Source organism: Coregonus lavaretus, assembly GCF_964263955.1.
Source record: "Coregonus lavaretus genome assembly, chromosome: 13".
Lineage (NCBI taxonomy): Eukaryota > Metazoa > Chordata > Actinopteri > Salmoniformes > Salmonidae > Coregonus > Coregonus lavaretus.
In genome coordinates, this window is record NC_140000.1 from 4,183,064 (window position 1) to 4,191,696 (window position 8,633).

At 43.7% G+C, this 8,633-nt stretch overlaps 1 pseudogene across 1 annotated transcript in view; it reads right to left on the bottom strand.

Annotated features, from left to right (window-relative positions):
* Positions 1-8,262, bottom strand: part of LOC311139301 (choline transporter-like protein 4) — a 20,310-nt pseudogene extending 12,048 nt beyond the window's left edge. The window contains exons 1-8 of the transcript in view: positions 8,127-8,262; positions 6,453-6,531; positions 4,307-4,385; positions 3,823-3,954; positions 3,472-3,523; positions 3,173-3,287; positions 2,898-2,966; positions 711-803 (exon numbers count right to left, since the gene is read on the bottom strand). The product of the transcript in view is annotated as a choline transporter-like protein 4 (transcript). The remainder of the gene's footprint in view (positions 1-710; positions 804-2,897; positions 2,967-3,172; positions 3,288-3,471; positions 3,524-3,822; positions 3,955-4,306; positions 4,386-6,452; positions 6,532-8,126) is intronic.
* Between the last annotated feature and the right edge of the window lie 371 nt (positions 8,263-8,633).

The following is an 8,633-nucleotide window of genomic DNA, read 5'->3' on the forward strand; positions in this document are numbered from 1 at the left end:
ATCTTTTTATGACATGTATTATCTGAATTAGGCCCACAGAATTATACCTACGGAGGAGCAGCTTCTATGAAGGATCTTTGAATGTCTTTGAACTTCAGAGAGTTGGCTTAACGTTGGAACACAAGCTTGTGTGTGCAGAGTGGCACCAGTATTAAAATAAAAATACTGTTTGTAGTTAATAAATCCAATGTGAAATGTGATAACAATAGTATCCTTAACTATGACTGAAAAGGTTAATCCATTCTTCTCTAATTAGAAATCTCTCTTGCTAATTTCTGAATCACTCTTGTAACATCAGAAGGCTACAGTAGACTATACTTCAGAGGGGGAGGGGCAAGTAGACTACACACACACTGGTAAAGATGTTCAGCTGGCAGGCAGACACTGGAATAAGTTTCTGAGTGACAGTGAGGGCTTTGTATAGGCGCTTTGTTGCGTTTTTTTTATGGGACTGGAAAAAAATACCCGGAACCTAAAAGTGCGTTATTAACCGGTTCCCGTGCTCTTAAAATAACGGTTCTGTTCCGGAACAGTATAGATCACTTTCGTTCCCGGTTCTCATTCTGTTGTCGTTCTTTTCCGGTTTTCTGTCCTGTTCCAACCCCTGGCTAAAACACACATGACAAAATAAGCAGTAAAAATAACCGTTTAGCTTATGCATTAGAAAGCTTTGGAAATGGAAACCCCATGTATGAAGGGCCAAAGGATACAGGGTGGTCATTCCCCAGTAGGCAACACACACCAGCAGCAGAACAAAGGTAAACAGAGGGTAGAGCAGGGTGGACATCAGGTAACCCACCACCCTGCAGACAGAACACACACATTACACCTCATTTCATACAGGATAAAACACTGATAAATAAATTAAATAAATCAAATCTAAAGGCAAAGTCCGACCTGCTGGACTCCTCCATGAGAGCAACAGCAACAGAGGGTCTCCTCCTGAGACAACTAAGCACCAGAATCAAAATGGACTCCCCCACGCACAGGATGATCACACAAAAATCCAGAAAATCACATTGTATGATTTTTAAGTAATTAATTTGCATTTTATTGCATGACATAAGTATTTGATACATCAGAAAAGCAGAACTTAATATTTGGTACAGAAACCTTTGTTTGCAATTACAGAGATCATACGTTTCCTGTAGGTCTTGACCAGGTTTGCACACACTGCAGCAGGGATTTTGGCCCACTCCTCCATACAGACCTTCTCCAGATCCTTCAGGTTTTGGGGCTGTCGCTGGGCAATACGGACTTTCAGCTCCCTTGGGTTCAGGTCTGGAGACTGGCTAGGCCACTCCAGGACCTTGAGATGCTTCTACGGAGCCACTCCTTAGTTGCCCTGGCTGTGTGTTTCGGGTTGTTGTCATGCTGGAAGACCCAGCCACGACCCATCTTCAATGCTCTTACTGAGGGAAGGAGGTTGTTGGCCAAGATCTCGCGATACATGGCCCCATCCATCCTCCCCTCAATACGGTGCAGTCGTCCTGTCCCCTTTGCAGAAAAGCATCCCCAAAGAATGATGTTTCCACCTCCATGCTTCACGGTTGGGATGGTGTTCTTGGGATTGTACTCATCCTTCTTCTTCCTCCAAACACGGCGAGTGGAGTTTAGACCAAAAGGCTCTATTTTTGTCTCATCAGACCACATGACCTTCTCCCATTCCTCCTCTGGATCATCCAGATGGTCATTGGCAAACTTCAGACGGGCCTGGACATGCACTGGCTTGAGCAGGGGGACCTTGCGTGCGCTGCAGGATTTTAATCCATGACGGCATAGTGTGTTACTAATGGTTTTCTTTGAGACTGTGGTCCCAGCTCTCTTCAGGTCATTGACCAGGTCCTGCCGTGTAGTTCTGGGCTGATCCCTCACCTTCCTCATGATCATTGATGCCCCACGAGGTGAGATCTTGCATGGAGCCCCAGACCGAGGATGATTGACCGTCATCTTGAACTTCTTCCATTTTCTAATAATTGCGCCAACAGTTGTTGCCTTCTCACCAAGCTGCTTGCCTATTGTACTGTAGCCCATCCCAGCCTTGTGCAGGTCTACAATTTTATCCCTGATGTCCTTACACAGCTCTCTGGTCTTGGCCATTGTGGAGAGGTTGGAGTCTGTTTGATTGAGTGTGTGGACAGGTGTCTTTTTTACAGGTAATGAGTTCAAACAGGTGCAGTTAATACAGGTAATGAGTGGAGAACAGGAGGGCTTCTTAAAGAAAAAATAACAGGTCTGTGAGAGACGGAATTCTTACTGGTTGGTAGGTGATCAAATACTTATGTCATGCAATAAAATGCAAATGAATTACTTAAAAATCATATAATGTGATTTTCTGGATTTTTGTTTTAGATTCCGTCTCTCACAGTTGAAGTGTACCTATGATAAAAATTACAGACTTCTACATGCTTTGTAAGTAGGAAAACCTGCAAAATCGGCAGTGTATCAAATACTTGTTCTCCCCACTGTATAGTGTATTTTATTGAGCTGGCCAGGTTTCCCTTGTAAAAGAGGTCTTCTGACCTCAATGGGACATCCTGGATAAAAAAAGGTTAAATAAAATAAATAAAAACATATGCCAGTCTTTGACTACCGAGCACCAAAACAATATAGGCCACAGGAGGTTGGTGGTACCTTAATTGGGGAGGACGGGTCCACCATAGTGGATCCACCATAGTGTCTATATGTATGTGTGTGTTTGTACCTGTGTGAGTGACTCTTCACAGTCCTCGCTGTTCCATAAGGTGTTTTTGTATCTGATTTTTTAAAATCAGATTTTACTGCTTGTGTGAGTTACTTGATGTGGAATAGAGTTCCATGTAACCATGGCTCTATGTAGTACTGTGCGCCCACTGTGAGATAGATGGAACATCAGACTTACAGGTAAGATCCAGTACCAGGAGGAGGCAAAGTCCTCAAAGATCCTCACTCCTATGGTCCTTCTGTTGAAGCCTGATATCAGTGATCTGGAATAATGGAAAGGTATAGTAGGTTAGCGGACAGTGATGATCTGTTTAGCTACACATAGGCTGTGTCCCAAATGGCACCCTATTCCCTATGGGACCTGGTCAAAAGTAGTGCACTACAAAGGGAATAGAGTGCCATTTGGGACACAGACGTATAGTATCCACAGTAGAATGTTAGTTCAATGGATGAAGTGGTAAGCAAGTACCCCATGGCGCTTCTGATGCTGTTGACTGTCTCGTTGACGGAGGCCATTCCGGGCAGAGTGAAGTTGGAGGGAGCACTATTGAGAGCGTGTAGACTGGGCAAACCCCTCCCCAGAGCTGTAGACATTCAAACAACAACATACGGATGGGTAGAGGGAGTAAAAGGTTCAAAGTGGATTCATCTCAGTTTCCTGCTGTTTCACTTCATCCTCCGTACAATGATTATGTAGACATTAACAGTCATGTCAGTATGAGTAGGTGTGAGGATGGATGCCATGTTAAACTACTTCACCTGATTTACTTGGAACAAGGAACGGCGGACAAAGTTCTGCATCAAGGATCTGTTGGACAGTCTGAAAGAGAGAGTATAGGACCAAACATAACTAGAAGGATGGCCAATATACAGAAGCATTTTTATAACAGACACACTCATTTAGAAACGACATCTGTTTATAATCCTTTCCACTACACAAATGTCTCAAATCAAACTGTTTTACAATCAACCAAACCCTCTAAATCATAGTGAAACACAGACATTGGCTACACTGTACTGTGTATAACTATGCTTGACAGAATGCTTGGGACTAATGGTCCCACACACCCAGTTCGAGTCTCTATAAGCACATTGATAACAGTGTAAAATGCCCTGTACCCATGTGGTGGTAGTCAGGTTGAGGCTGTGGTCACAGTACTGCTGATGGAAGAAGTCTTTGGGTTTGGCCACGGGGTCGTAGGCAGCAGCAGACAGCATCCAGAACTGAGAGGGACACTTACGGACACACACCTGCAGAGGAAGGGAGAGAGAGATGGGAGGGACCAGACATTAGTGTACGGCAAACCTTGATTTCCGGCATTCTCACATTTCACATATCATAGGTAACGAAAGGGTGAGTGAAACCACCAAGAGAGAGAGGGAGTCAAATCTCAAATGAAACCCTATTCCTCAAATGATGTGACCCCATACTTGAATATTATATTAGGTTGTATGTGTCCTAAGCTATATGCTGTACCCTATGCATTATGTCCTATCTGTTATGTCATATGTCCTACGTGGCTCTGGTTAAACGGATGGGGATAGGTAGGATGTGATCGTATTGCTACAGTTGGAGTCTGACCTATGTGGTAGGACACTGTACGCCTCCGAGCGCTTCTGCCATCACGTTGGTGGTCATGGCACACTTCAGTATGTCCACATAGATCATCCTGGGCTGGTCTCTGACAAGACAGAGTTCAAAACAAGACTGAGTTGATTCAACATTATCTCTTACAGAGACTCAATGAGTTAGCACACCGCACATTCAGGCCACTGTTAGAGCATCCCAATAGAAACCCTATTCCCCTTTAGAGTGCACCACTTTTATACACTGCTCTAAAAAATAAAGGGAACACTAAAATAACACATCCTAGATCTGAATGAATGAAATAATCCTATTAAATACTTTTTTCTTTACATAGTTGAATGTGCTGACAACAAAATCACACAAAAATGATCAATGGAAATCCAATTTATCAACCCATGGAGGTCTGGATTTGGAGTCACCCTCAAAATTAAAGTGGAAAACCACACTACAGGCTGCTCCAACTTTGATGTAATGTCCTTAAAACAAGTCAAAATGAGGCTCAGTAGATGTCTGTGGCCTCCACGTGCCTATATGACCTCCCTACAACACCTGGGCATGCTCCTGATGAGGTGGCGGATGGTCTCCTGAGGGATCTCCTCCCAGACCTGGACTAAAGCATCCGCCAACTCCTGGACAGTCTGTGGTGCAACGTGGCGTTGGTGGATGGAGCGAGACATGATGTCCCAGATGTGCTCAATTGGATTCAGGTCTGGGGAACGGGCGGGCCAGTCCATAGCATCAATGCCTTCCTCTTGCAGGAACTGCTGACACACTCCAGCCACATGAGGTCTAGCATTGTCTTGCATTAGGAGGAACCCAGGGCCAACCGCACCAGCATATGGTCTCACAAGGGGTCTGAGGATCTCATCTTGGTACCTAATGGCAGTCAGGATACCTCTGGCGAGCACATGGAGGGCTGTGCGGCCCCCCAAAGAAATGCCACCCCACACCATGACTGACCCACCGCCAAACCGGTCATGCTGGAGGATGTTGCAGGCAGCAGAACATTCTCCACGGCGTCTCCAGACTCTGTCACATGTGCTCAGTGTGAACCTGCTTTCATCTGTGAAGAGCACAGGGCGAATTTGCCAATCTTGGTGTTCTCTGGCAAATGCCAAACGTCCTGCACGGTGTTGGGCTGTAAGCACAACCCCCACCTGTGGACGTCGGGCTCTCATACCACCCTCATGGAGTCTGTTTCTGACTGTTTGAGCAGACACATGCACATTTGTGGCCTGCTGGAGGTCATTTTGCAGGGCTCTGGCAGTGCTCCTCCTGCTCCTCCTTGCACAAAGGCGGAGGTAGCAGTCCTGCTGCTGGGTTGTTGCCCTCCTACGGCCTCCTCCACGTCTCCTGATGTACTGGCCTGTCTCCTGTTAGCGCCTCCATGCTCTGGACACTACGCTGACAGACACAGCAAACCTTCTTGCCACAGCTCGCATTGATGTGCCATCCTGGATGAGCTGCACTACCTGAGCCACTTGTGTGGGTTGTAGACTCCGTCTCATGCTACCACTAGAGTGAAAGCACCGCCAGCATTCAAAAGTGACCAAAACATCAGCCAGGAAGCATAGGAACTGAGAAGTGGTCTGTGGTCACCACCTGCAAAACCAGTCCTTTATTGGGGGTGTCTTGCTAATTGCCTATAATTTCCACCTGTTGTCTATTCCATTTGCACAACAGCATGTGAAATGTATTGTCAATCAGTGTTGCTTCCTAAGTGGACAGTTTGATTTCACAGAGGTGTGATTGACTTGGAGTTGCATTGTGTTGTTTAAGTGTTCCCCTTATTTTTTTGAGCAGTGTAGTTCTGTTTGGGACTCATCCATGTTTTCTGATGCATGGCATATAACTAGGTAGACATAACATAGGGCCTATAACTAGGTAGACATAACATAGGGCATATAACTAGGTAGACATAACATAGGGCCTATAACTAGGTAGACATAACATAGGGCATATAACTAGGTAGACATAACATAGGGCATATAACTAGGTAGACATAACATAGGGCATATAACTAGGTAGACATAACATAGGGCCTATAACTAGGTAGACATAACATAGGGCATATAACTAGGTAGACATAACATAGGGCCTATAACTAGGTAGACATAACATAGGGCATATAGCTAGGTAGACATAACATACGGCTACTCACCTATTCATCCCTGCTCCACAGAACATTCCGGTGGAGTTCCTGGGGAAGAGAACATGGCGAGGGTCTCCAAACAACCAGGCTGATGGAGGGAGAGAGGAAGAACCAGAGACAATCATTTCACACACTTCCATGACATTTAGAGTTCTGCTCCTGTGAACTTTCACAGTGGTTTGGTTGATGTAGCTAGCTAGGCTTACTGTGCTGTACACTAAAAAGATGGCCGAACAGTATACAGGGGAATCGTCTCTCTCATTGTCATGTTGACATTGACTATCAGATACAGATTTTTTAGATGAGCAAGGGATAAAACAGACATCAGATGATGACAGTCATGTCATCTTCAAATGATGATGTAGACTTCCCGACCCAGAACTCCCATGACCATATAGCCAGCTATGACAGCCAAGAACAGTATGCAGCAGATCAGATCTGTGCAGCTCCTGGAATGACATGAAGAAATGAAATCAGCTGATTCATATGCTTGAACAAGGTGGACTTAATCCACATGACAGCTAGCTAGCATGTCCGCCTTCAAAAGAGTTGTACACAAATCTAGACAGATGTAATGTGAGTGCGATTTTGTATGCTACAGCATATGATGTGTGTGCTTCTGCATATGCTGTGATTTTAGCTGCGCTTTTGTATCTATGCTAATAAAACAATTAAAATAAAAACGTATGCATGTGTCCCAAATGACAACCTATACAGACCCTGGACAAAAGTACTGCACTGGCGTAGGCAATAGGCTGCTATTTGGAAGGCAAACCATAAATAGGCCTAATGGAAATCGAGATTGAATGAAGGCAACAATAAAACCTTGATGAGCACAAACCTCTTTCGTACTGGTCCGCTGAAGAATGGAGCATAGGGAGCGGCATACCCTAAAATAAGAGGAGAAATTAAGCACACGGTTCTTTCGGACAGAAAGTTGGTCAAATGACTTTTACTTTTGCAGCAACTTTTGAAACGAGAATGCCAACAAGTATTTCACATATTGACAGGGGTGTAAAGTACTTAAGTAAAAATACTTGAAAGTACTACATAAGTAGTTTTTTGGGGTATCTGTACTTTACGTTACTATTTATATTTTTGACAACTTGTACTTTTACTTCACTATATTCCTAAAGAAAATAGTGTACTTCTTACTCCATACATTTTCCCTGACACCTAAAAGTGCTCGTTGCCAATTCGAATGCTGAGCAGGACAGGAAAATGGTCCAATTCACACACTTATCAAGAGAACACCCCTGGTCATCCCTACTGCCTCCAATCTGTCGGACTCACTAAACACACATGCTTTAACACACATGCTTTGTTTGTAAATTATGTCTGAGTATTGGAGTGTGCCCCTGGCTATCCGTAAATTAAAAAAAACAAGAAAATGGTGCCGTCTGGTTTGCTTAATATAAGGAATTTTAAATGATTTATACTTTTACTTTTGATACTTAAGTATATTTTAGCAATTACATTTACTTTTGATACTTAAGTATATATAAAACCAAATACTTTTAGACTTTTACTCAAGTAGTATTTTCCTGGGTGACTTTCACTTTTACTTGAGTCATTTTCCTTTAAGGTATCTTTACTTTTACTCGTATGACAATTGGGTACTTTTCCCACCACTGATTAGTGACTGCCTATACTGAAATTGTTGAGATGGTTGGAATAACTCACCCTTTTCTTCCGCCTTTTTACTGGCTGCTTTCATTTTCATGACCTTCTTGCGCCGAAGAAACGGCGCGTTGGACTGGAAATGGTCGCGCACGGGTTTACATTCAAGACCCAGTTCAGCTTTGTTCAATCCGAACATCTGGGCGCCTTTCCCGCGTTGATAAACGGTGACGTCATAGAGGTACCTGTACAAAGGTTGCCCAACAGCGCGACGCTGTCATTATGACATACATTTTGGAATGTTGCTGTATGTTCGGTAGGCAAACAGTTGAACTCGTGGCCCCATTCACAACATGTACCTCCCCCTGTTATGCTGATTTAATTCAATAAATCAATCAATGAGCAGGCTGAATAAATTAAAAAAGTACATAAATCAAATACATGTAATAAGCGAGGATAATAGTGTAGTAACTAAATAATGATGCTAATTATGCTGTGAGAACAAGGAATCCGCTGACACTGTACTTTGATTATAAAGGTTTATTATATCAAAAGATTTCAGCTTCAATT